The following is a 12652-nucleotide window of genomic DNA, read 5'->3' as shown; positions in this document are numbered from 1 at the left end:
CATATACCACAAAATCCTCAGCATGACCACTACGTCAACTCTTCCACATTACCGCACCACCACATTCTTCCCTATTCACGCACCTATACCCACAACATCACCCACGATCCATAAACTGTTACACACTCACTAGGTCCTCAAATTTCCCTTTTTCTGCCGCCAAACTTAACCATAACTTAACATGAAACTAATTCCCAACACTTTATACTTATTCCCCCAATAAAGATTATGAACCACTTACAGCTTCCAGCTCAGTATACCCATGCTCCCTCCAATTACTTGCCACAACTATGTCAACAATGCCTCATCTAAAACAAGATCAAAAGTATTCCCACAATATCCCACAACTATGTCCCATCAATAAAATATCATTGTTTTATAAGAATAACAACCACATGTGCAACTCTCTTCCATATTATACTCTACTCTCACCCACAAACCGAAAATCACAGGAAACAGCAGTAAACAGAATAACAATCTATATGCCCATACTAGGCTGACGTATACTTTCAGAAGTTCATCTCACAAGTATCCCGCCTACTCCACCACAACCGATGACGGCATCACAACACCGCCACCAATAACCGCACCGCACCGCGAAAGTACCTGCATCGCAACACGGAGTACCGTTCCCGGATCGCAACCCGGAACACAACAACAACATTACTAATAAACAATGTCCCAACACAATGATCATCTCACGACTCACCCAACCACGCAACATGTTACACGGAATAACCAGATAACAACTTTATGAATATCGTACCATACCACTACTCATGAGGTCGGAACCTCACACAATTACTTACACGCATCATAGACCCATAATCAAATCTAACTAGCTAATCCTGATCACATAAGTTACCAATTGGTAAGGTATATCTCTAACACCAGGTTAAAATCATAAGCCCTACATAACACCTTCTCCCATCCATCTAATTACCACTTCCTGACCGTTGTAATCATATCATTAATACTCAACTACCAACAAACGCCTCCTATATCCACACCTTATACTCCCTCGCACCCATACATACCAATCCAGCCTCCACAAAATCAACCTCTTTAGAACGGCTAACTTCCATATTTAATGTCATCCTTAACCATTAGTAACAACACCACGACACCACCATCTTTCGTATCACTATTCTCCCATAATCTCCTCTAAATATAACAGTTCCTTTCTTATCTTCAGTTACCATCCTAAATAACAAACATCAAATCCATCAACAAAATTACCTCATCATTCATTCCCATACTGTCCTCGATTGTATCGTCACCTAGCTCACCACAAAAGTTTCATACCATGCAAATACTCCACCAACTTCTTACTCCCCTAATTCCTCAAAACTAATGACTAACATATCGTCCCGAAATTCCTATATAACCCTTAATTCACACCCTCATCTCTTGTGTCCCATAACGTTTGCATACTTTCACTCGACTTACTCTCATCCTTCTTGTCCCATTGCACTTGACGCACCCATAATCCACTCAACTCATTACTCCTACTACCTAACCCTTTAATCATTCGGTTACCTTCTCATTACTTCCCAAAAATAAAATTCCATTAGTCTATATCAATAACTTCTTATTCATTTCTTATCAACACTCTATCTCATCATGCTACTCCCTCATATTCACCACCAATAGGTCCACCCACTTAATGGTTTCTCCTTAATTGATTACACCTTCCTTTAACATCTCCAAAAATCAAGATTCACCTCATCTCGTTACTTCCCAAGGAATTATACACTAGGCTCACCTCCTAATAATCCAAATTCCCAAACACAACCACTACATACAAATCCACATTACGTCATCTATCGACCTACGCTCACTAAACACCATTCCTCTCCATTCTTCTATCACGGCTTTCCAGTACACATATCTGATAAGTAGCATTTTAGGCGTATTTTACCCATACTTTTACTCTTATTCAACTCGATTTTTGTGCGTTAAATGATTACATAACTCATTTATTAGTTTTATTAGTTAATTAGTATTTAATAGTTTAATTCTATTTATCACGAATAAATATATTTATAATCGGAATTTAGTTAAATAGCTCATTTTGTTATCAAAATTAGTAATTTGATTTGTATATGTTTATTATAAATAATTGTTATAATTGTAGATTTGGTACGACTTTTTGTTATATTGTTTTGTAGGTACTAGTTTGTGAGTAAAGGAAAACCGAGTAAAGCAAGACGGGATCGAGGCGAGATAAACAAGCTACTACTCAATTTGATAAAGATAACTAAAGTAAAACTTGACTTTGAAGAAGTCTTCATCAACAATTCAACCTTCATCATCGTCTTCAACCTCACCATTCATACCCTCTCCATCAATTCATCTACCTCGACATCATCACCATTCAACAACATCCTCGACACCAAGCAACAGCAGCAATTATAGCACTGAAACCCAAGTCTAACATCAAACAGCCACCATCGTCTTCAACAACTCAAATATTACCACCATACATCTCCGACAGAGCTAGCTCGAATTCCCCCTTTCATCTCGCCTGAACTCGGCAGCAGCAATCACCAGCCACCGCCATTTCTTATTCACGCCACCGTTCGAAACACCAGCAGCAGCACCACAATCTAGGCTCATTTCCGCCTTCACGCTCTGAGACGGCCCACCGGTGGCCGACCAACCGGCTCGCAATCACATCTCGCATCCTACGTCTCTCAGCCGGCCTACAGGCAGACGATCCCCTCACCGGCTCAAAATCCAATTAATTCAACCTCCATTTTACAGGAAATCCCCAACCGGTCACACACCGACGGCCGGTGAGCCGGCTGGGACCCCCTTTTTGCGGTTTCGTAGATCTCGTTTCCCCTTCCCCTTTTTGTTGTTGTTTTGTTTGTTTTTTATGAGTTTTGTGTCGTGTGTTTTAGGTTTAGTTAGATTATTATTATTATTATTATTATTATTATTATTATTATTATTATTATTATTATTATTATTATTATTATTATTATTATTATTATTATTATTATTATTATTATTATTATTATTATTATTATTATTATTATTATTATTATTATTATTATTATTATTATTATTATTAGTGGTAGTAGTTGTATGATTAGTAGACTAGTATAAAAACACACACCTTAGACACTCTACCACCTTCAATTAGACTATCAATTACAATAGACTAGCTTATTTTTCCTCTCAAACATTTTAGAACCCTAATATTTCCTCTTTCATTTTTATTTAATAAAATTTGTAATCTTTCCCTAATTTTAGTTTAATTGCTTTGTATCTAGTTTATCCAAGTTCATCTCTTTTCAATAGTTTACAATTAGTCATTTGGGTTGTATTTGGAAGACATGAAGAAATCCATCTTCCATTATTATCCAAGTTTGTTCCTTTCCTCTTAGTTGGTATAATTCTCATCTGTTATTTACATCTTGTTTACATTTGTTTACATTTCTTATGTTGTTTAATTATTATTTATTCAAAGTATTAATCATTATCATATTTGCAATGTTTGTTTGTGGATTGTTGTAATTTATTGTTGAATTCTCACCCATGAACATGTGTGAGTAGTTTCATCTAAGGTCATGGGGGAACTTGGGTAATTAAAAGGGATGAATTTACGTTGTTAACCTTTTGAATTGGGTGATTATGTGGTTTCTACTCTCATGCATATGATGTGTTCGATGAAATGTTTGAATGAAAGTTTGAATTTTTCATTAACATGTCTACCTCATCTTGGTGCATTATGCTATTGGATGGTTTTAGAAGTGTTTATTGAGATGCTTAAATAAAAGTTGGAGCCTTTCTTAGACACATTTGATCCACCTTGGTGCCTATGCTATTAGAAAGTCTTTATGCTTTGTTTGTAGCAAGTTCACCTTAATCAAGTGACAACTTGTTGAGGGACTTAAGGAGACTAAGAAATTAGTCTTAAACCCTTGACCACTATCATCACTAATCGCTTGTTAGACCTTGTTTCTCCCCCTAATTACCCTTTGTGAACCCAAGGACCTTAGCTTTTCTTCATTAATTAGAAACAATCTTATTTAGTCAAATTTTATATTTATTTGCATTTTAGTTTATAATCAACCTCCTTCATTTGTTTGACTAAACTACAGACTTAAACAAACCAAGTATCTAACCCCCGCCATCTTTGTGTTCGACCCCGATTAAATACTACTTTTTAATTGGATTTTATAAATTACTTTTGATTGGGAAATGACGACTTTACTCTACTATCAAAATGGCGCCGTTGTCGGGGATGGCGTTAGGTTATGCTTAGTTAGTTGAAGTTTCTAGCTTTAGTCTGTAGTTGTTGTTTGCTTGTTTGTGTTGTTTGTGTGCTTCTTGCAGAGTGTGTGTGAGTTTTGCCTTACCCTAGTGTGTAAAAGCACTAGGAGTCTTACGATTTGTCAAGTTGTATGCCTAGGAGAAACCACTAAGCTTTGCTCTTTGACTCCAATCCCGAAAGGCTTTTTAGAGCCTTAAAGAATAGGACCATAGCAAGGGTTAGAACCTCTTCTCAAGCAACCTTAAACCAAGAAAATTCACCCACCCAACCTCTCATTGAAAACACAACTCAACAACAACCAAACACCACAATTGAGCCTCCAATAGAAAATCCATTTCACGACTTCCAACTTCCAAATAGTCCACCCCAAACACCACCCCCTCATATACCAAATCCTCCACCACCAATGGCTTTACGTGATCACAATCGCCCTAACCATAATGTTGCTTTTAACCCCATCAATTTTGGCACCTTGGCCCCAAACAATTTCGAGATACACCCGGCTCAAGTTGGCCTAATCGAAAAGGATTGTTTCGGTGTGCATACTGATGAAGATGCTCATGCCCACCTAAGGAAGTTCAAGAACAAGGTGGCCATGATGAAAAATAAGGAGTGTCCGAAGAAAGTTTAAGATTGATGCTATTCCCATTTTCTCTAACGGGCAAGGCGGATCGTTGGTTGAATGTGCACCCTCCAAACACATTTATTACATGGGATGCCTTAGCCAAGGCATTCCTAGACAAGTATTATCCATCATCAAAGACCGCCATGCTCCGAAATGAGATCCATATATTCCAACAAGAGGATGGGGAGTCCTTGGGTGAGGCATGGGATAGATATCAAGACCTTATCGCTAGTTGCCCTCACCATGGAATTCCGGATTGGTATGTCACCCAAACCTTCTTCCAAACCTTGTTGACAAGAACAAAATAAATGGTGAATGCCTCCGCAGGAGGGGGATTCGATCATTTGGGTGATGAGGAGGACACGACTCTAATCAAGAAAATGGTGGACTCCGAGGTAAATTATGGCACAAGAGTGAATATCTTGAGAAGAAGTAAGCACCCTTCCGAATTTTTAGTGAATGTGGAGACTAATGCTAAGCTTGATATGCTCAACAAAAAGCTTGTAGAGTTGAGTAAGAAGAAGCAAGTGAACCAAGTAAGCCAAGCTACCACATCTAATGGACCATCCATGGAAGAACTAATGCAAAGATCAACTTGTGAGTCATATGGAGGGATGGGTCACACCTATCACGTTTGTGCAAATAACCATCACAACAACTTTAATGGGAAGAATGTGCAAGAGGTGAATGTTTTCCAAGCATTTAACAACTTCTCCCACCGTCCACATAGGCCCTCTTTCAACAACAACCAAGGATCCGACCAAAGCTTTGCCAACCAGCCTCAAGCATACCAAGACTATAGAGGTAACTGATATCGGTCGTCGCAGTATCAAAAATAAATACCTAAGTATAACTAACAGAAGCTAGCGGTAAGTAGGGTCGATCTCCACAGGGAGGCAAAATGAGATTTATCTGTCTAATTTTAGTCTATGAGTAACGGAGGTTTAAAATGTTTTGACTGAACTACGAGATTAAGGCAAGACATAAAGAATTAAGGGAAATTAATAGAGAAAAGGGAAACTAGGATTTCGGGTCATCAATGAACGTCAGTTAATTGCAAGTAAGGTCACAGATCAGTCGGTGTGTCGGTCTAAGGAGCAATGAATATCTCCTTTCGGTCTCAATTCGCCCTAAAATACTATTAGCTTAACTTTCGCCCTCACTAAAGCATCATATTGTTCACTGCGGGTCTTGCCTATTCCAACCTTTCGGTCCAGGTCAAGGTTTACCAATATTAAAAGGCTAATTGCTTCGAATCAACTAGCAAGATACAATTAAGGGCAGCGATTAACAACAAAGACTAAACAACAACGACGAATCTAATAACCTAATCAGCAATTAACATCCATTCATTAAATTCCCTAATCCTAGCAGAGGTATTTAGCTAGACATAATTAAATAAAGAACATAAATAAAGAGAGAAAGAGGAACAAACATTAAATTAAAGAGGAAAAGGGAGATAAAGGTTACTGAAATAGATCCGGAAAATAAGAGGCGAAACAAAAACGTAGTAAAACATCGTCTGATAGTGTGTGGGTACTTTACAAAAGACGTCCTACTCTCCTATTTATAAGAAAATAGGAAGTTATTAACCTAATAGCGAAATAAAGCTTAAAAGCCCAGCCCGTAAGAGAATCCACTCGATCGAGTGATTTAAAACCACTCGATCGAGTAAACTAAAGCTTAAACTACTCGATCGAGTAGAAATCTAATCGATCGAGTAAATCCTAAAATGCAACTACTCGATCGAGTAGAAAAAGGACTCGATCGAGCATAATTGTACTCGATCGAGTACTTTCCAGCAACAATTTCCTGCTTTGCGCACTGAACTTCAAACAGCTGCCATTTCTTCGTTACTTGGGCAAACAGGGCGATTCCAGTGGCGTTGGAAAGCTAAGAGAACAAGCTTTCATCTACAATTGGAATCACCTGAATATCGGTTGTAGAACGCGAGATATGGCTCTTCAAATTAGGCATTAGCAATTTGAAGTTCTTCCTTTGCTCGCCTAGCTATCTTTCTTCTTTGCGCATCTCAAGATAGCTACATTCCCGCTCCAAATTCACTCTTCCTCCAAATGCATGCTAAACGGATGGTAAAAGGCTTGATTTCACTACTTTCTGGTTCATTCCTGCAAATAATACAAAACAAACCAAAGTAGCATATTCGGGACATTTCGTAGCATAAACTACGATAAAAGCATGGAAATACGTGCATGAAAAGGCCTAAAAAGACTATATAAAATGCACGTATCAAATCTCCCCAAACCAAACCTTTACTCGTCCTCGAGTAAACTAAATGCAAACTAATGGAACGGAAAAGATAACTCAGAGCTAGCTACAAATGCCCACTTAAACTAATTTAATGCAAGCAAACTAACACTCATAACAAACAGTAAAATGCAAACGAGTTGTAAGATGTTCATAATAAAACTGAACCATCGACCTTGCAAGACCTTTAAAATTGGACTCTCACGGGTCACTCTTCTCTCATGAAGCAAAGGGTGAACATATATATGTAAGAGAGAAAGAAAAATAGTCGCTCACCTAAACTACGACCCACATAAACATGCATGCAACTAATATGATAGACAATTCTAACTACCGTACACACATTCCAACCAAACAAGGTCCTGTCACAGCCGAGGGCTTACAAAAATATGGTAAAGTGAGGCAATGGGTAAGAAAAGGCAAAACATGTTATGGGAATGTGGAGGTATAGGCGGCCAAGCTAGTACCTAAACAAAACCATATGACAACATCCATTTCCAACTCAATTACGAATTAAGCACATGCGCCCTTCATTTGGCACAAAATCTCACCAAACCAAACTGAAAATACTCCTTAATAAATACAGATTGAGCATAGGAGCGAAACCGTCTCATCAAACAACATCTCTTTTTCTTTTTCTTTTTTTTCGAATTCTTTTTTTTTCTTCGAAATATTTTTTTTTTTGTTCACGTTTGTTTTTTCAACTTCTTTTTTTTTCTTTTCTTTCTTTTTCACGTTTTTTCCATCATCCTGCTTCTTTCTTTCTACCAACTCCAAATCAATATGATATGAACCAAATTTAGCACAATAAAATATATACCGCAAAACAATCTAAACTAGCTTGACAAGGTAGGCTAAATTTGGAATGTAGCTAAGGGTCAACAGGCAAATTTGGCAAATGTGGAGTTTATGGGTAAAAATGAAAGAAAGGGAAATTGTAAGCACCTCCCTGCATGTGACACCAACCACTAACCCGAATGTATGCAAGCAAAAAGTAATTGAATTTCATATTTGTGTAAATTGATGAACATGCTATACAAGGAGTAGGTTGCCAAAATTTCAGGTCAAGTCTATATGTTCAGCTTAATTTTAACATAAACTTGTAGATATACAATAAGATAATGCTAATAAGAATAATAGTTCAATGCAGGGCTTAAGCAAAAAGACAATTTATAGTGCAATTTCATCATTGAAATCTCCCGTTCTGACTCAACCTATATGCAAAAATAAACGTGAATTTTTTTGAATTTTTGAATTTTTTCAATTTTTATGAGATTTTTGATTTTAATGAAAATAAACAACAATGCATACTGAAATTAAACGTGATAACAGAAATGCAATAAAAACAAAATGCAGACACATATATGGATGCATAACCTCCCCAAACCAAACCGTACAATACCCTCATTGTATCAAAACATGGAAAGGAAATGCAAACTAAAAGAGAAAGAGAGTAAATACGGAAAGCTCACAAGATTGCGCGAATAAGGGACTTCCCCAAACCAGCCAGCAACGTGGGAGGTCACTAATAGCTCCGAAACATCGCCACAAGAAGCTAATCCAAGCAATGGGCATCCAAAACAGCTCGATCGAGAGGAATAGTGGTCGATCGAGTAACTTTTTTTTTTATTTTTTTTTTGCAGGTACTCGATCGAGTAGAATAATTACTCGATCGAGTGATTTCAGCAGCAAAAGCTCTCGATCGAGTACAAAAATTACTCGATCGAGTGATCCTTAGTATATTCCTGCAAAAGATGCAATAAAAACAGCCCGCAAAACTAACAAAGCAAGCATACTGATATAGTCTATGGTACGAAGACCAATTATTACACACAACTGAAATAAAATGCAATGTTTGAAAAACAACTAAAAATAAATCTTCGGGTTGCCTCCCGGGTAGCGCTAGTTTCAGACAGGTCCCAGCTCGACCTCTTTTTCAGCCAACTACTCTAATTGAACCCAATCAAATTAAAGCAGCTCAAAGCTCGCAGCAACCTGTCAAACTTCTGCGCATGTGCTACACAAAACTGTAAGTAGCACCATAGTATAGTAATAGCATAGGAATTTGAAATATAATAACATTTAAGCCTAACAAATTTCCTATGACAGCTCCTAAAATCATTCAGAAAATAATTCTGCCCTCCAGCTAAGGGCGGAATATAAAAGCTCAAATTAACCGCAGGTGGTAAATGAAGGAGCTCAACAGCATTCAACTTAAAAATAACGCGAGTAGAATTTAAATGCTCAGACGGGTAAGAACTGTGAGGTGAAGGAGTCTGGTCAGCTAAAGGTGAAGGTGGATAGTCATCCCAGATGCAAGGGGTTGTAAAGTCAATTGGGTCAATCGGGTCCTCTATAATAGGCTCATCATCTATATCATCATAAGTATCCCATTTGACCTCAAGACTGTCTAAATCTACCTCCTCACTCTCCTTATCGCTAGACTCGTCAGCAGGGAAGTTCTCAAAGAGACCCTCCCAGTCGTCCTCACTGTCTGTGAAAGAATCATAAAGGGGTTCTAGATTTTCCCTATAGAAAGGATTGTCAACCATGCTAGAAGTCTCCTCTATGTCTCCGTAAAAATTTATGGCATCCTCTAGATTGGTCTCTAAAGTCTCGCCCATCCCCACGTCTGAGTCAACATGAAGAGGGAAATTGGGTTTAACAGTTTCAGCAGCAAACCAATCAAAAAATTCTAATATCTCTTTTGTGGGGAGTCCATCAAAATCCCCCTTACCTTTAGCCTCTAGGTATGCTCACATAGGGACATTTATTCCCTTGATGATAGACTGGCATATTTGGAGTCCCGAAAGAATTCCTCGTCTTGGTTCGAGAAACTCCTCCAACCTGTCTATATAAGCACCAAAGCTTTCGTTCTCATCCTGCGGAAATCTGAGAACGGAAGACATAAGAACGGTCTCAAGGAACTGAAGTTCCCTGAGACAAGAAATAAACTAAAAAAAACAGATAAAACTGCGCTGCCTCCCCGGCAACGGCGCCAAAATTTGATACCGTCGTTTTAGTATCAAAAATAAATACCTAAGTACTACTAACAGAAGTCAGCGGTAAGTAGGGTCGATCTCCACAGGGAGGCAAAATGAGATTTATCTGTCTAATTTTAGTCTATGAGTAACGGGGGTTTAAAATGTTTTGACTGAACTACGAGATTAAGGCAAGAGAGAAAGAATTAAGGGAAATTAACAGAGAAAAGGGAAACTAGGATTTTGGGTCATCAATGAACGTCGCTTAATTGCAAGTAAGGTCACGGATCATCGGTTTGTTTGGTCCTAAGGGGCAATGAATATCTGCTTTCGGTCTAAATTTGCCCTAAAATACTATTAGCTTAACTTTCGCCCTCACTAAAGCATCCTATTGTTCACTGCGGGTCTCGCCTATTGCAACCTTTCCGTCCAGGTCAAGGTTTACCAATATTAAAAGGCTAATTGCTTGAATCAACTAGCAAGATACGATTAAGGGCGATTAACAACAAAGACTAAACAACAACGACGAATCTAATAACCTAATCAGCAATTAACATCCATTCATTAAATTCCCTAATCCTAGCAGAGGTATTTATCTAGACATAATTTAATAAAGAACATAAATAAAGAGAGAAAGAGGAACAAACATTAAGTTAAAGAGGAAAAGGGAGAGAAAGGTTACTGATATAGATCCTAAAAAATAAGAGGCGTAATGAAAACAAAGTAGTAAAACATCGTCTGATAGTGTGTGGGTACTTTACAAAAGACGTCCTACTCTCCTATTTATAAGAAAATAGGAAGTTATTTACCTAATAGCGAAATAAAGCTTAAAAGCCCAGCCCGTAAGAGAATCCACTCGATCGAGTGATTTCAAACCACTCGATCGAGTAAACTAAAGCTTAAACCACTCGATCGAGTAGAAAATATACTCGATCGAGTAAATCCTAAAATGCAACTACTCGATCGAGTAGAAAAAGGACTCGATCGAGCATAATTGTACTCGATCGAGTACTTTCCAGCAACAATTTCCTACTTTGCGCACTGAACTTTAAACAGCTGCCATTTCTTCGTTACTTAGGCAAACAGGACGATTCTGGTGGCGTTGGAAAGCTAAGAGAACAGGGTTTCATCTCCATTTGGAATAACCTGAATATCAGTTGTAGAACGCGAGATATGGGTCTTCAAAGTAAGCACTAGCAAATTGAAGTTCTTCCTTTGCTCGCCTAGCTATCTTTCTTCTTTGCGCATCTCAAGATAGCTACATTCCCGCTCCAAATTCACTCTTCCTCCAAATGCATACTACACGGACGGTAAAAGGCTTAATTTCACTACTTTATGGTTCATTCCTGCAAATAAGACAAAACAAACCAAAGTAGCATATTCGGGGCATTTCGTAGCATAAACTACGATAAAAGCATGGAAATAAGTGCATGAAAAGGCCTAAAAAGACTATATAAAATGCACGTATTAGTAACCAAGGGAACCAAGTCAACCAAGGGTTTGGCCAAGGATTCAATCAATGGAACAATAACAATTGGAACAATTAAGGATACAACAATAATCAAAGGTACAACTTTAGAGATCAAGGATATAGCTTTCCTCTTCCAATTTCCAACCAACCTTTCAACCAAGAGCTACCACCCCAAGCAAGTAATACCATGGGAGATGATATATATGACAACTTGGTGAAGTTGATAGGGGATTTGGCAAGTAATACCCAACAACAAATCAAGAGTCTTGAAGCCAAAGTGGCTTCCCAAGCTCTCATGAGTTCTCAAAAACCACCGGGTGTATTTCTAAAGCAAGGGCAAAATCCAAGGGACCCTATGAAGGCAAAGGAAGTTAATGCTATCATGGTGGGAGTTGAAGAGGAAAGAGAAGAGTCATTTGGTTTGCCAAGTCAGGAGGAGTTGTCATACACTACTTCCTTTTCCATGGCTATGGAAACATTCCAAGAAGTTGACCATGATCCCGAAAAAGAGAGCATGGGAGGCTATTATTTTGTGACGTTGGTTGATGGTGGGTTCAACGAGCCATAAGTCAACCGGTTGACTGACCAATCACAGAGGCGATTTATACGGATATTTCGTAGGACACCATTGTGACATCGACGTGGAGTCCTAAATGTTTTATAACATTCGTTGCCCGGTCGTGGATAGGATTTCCATGGTGATCCTTAGAGTCGAATCTCTTGACTATCGACTGTCTCTTGAGACTACGGCAGATTTTGGGTGACTTTGGTTTCTTTCTCACGGTCATCCGTAACAGGGGGCCAAGTAGATTTTTTCTGGGTCATTTCATGTTGTGCTTAGATCGGAAGGAGTCGAGTTGAAGGAAATATTCAGCCTTTATCAGTACTCGATATTTCTCGGGGCCACTCGAGGAGTCAGAATCGAAATGCATGGCCATGCTCGGATACGGATTCGTTTTATCAGTTAAGTTACTCTCTAGTCGGGGAAACCACTCTAGATACAGATCGATTGTAAAATACGA

General features: G+C 38.4%; 1 non-coding gene across 1 annotated transcript; it reads right to left on the bottom strand.

Annotated features, from left to right (window-relative positions):
- Positions 1–5053: 5053 nt before the first annotated feature.
- LOC141635042 (small nucleolar RNA R71) lies at positions 5054–5160 on the bottom strand. The gene has a single exon (XR_012539750.1). It is a non-coding gene; the product is annotated as a small nucleolar RNA R71 (small nucleolar RNA).
- Positions 5161–12652: the final 7492 nt, after the last annotated feature.

This window comes from Silene latifolia, chromosome Y (genome assembly GCF_048544455.1).
Source record: "Silene latifolia isolate original U9 population chromosome Y, ASM4854445v1, whole genome shotgun sequence".
Taxonomy (NCBI): Eukaryota; Viridiplantae; Streptophyta; class Magnoliopsida; order Caryophyllales; family Caryophyllaceae; genus Silene; species Silene latifolia.
Note: the sequence above shows the minus strand (reverse complement) of the source record. Positions and strands in the feature narration are given on the sequence as shown.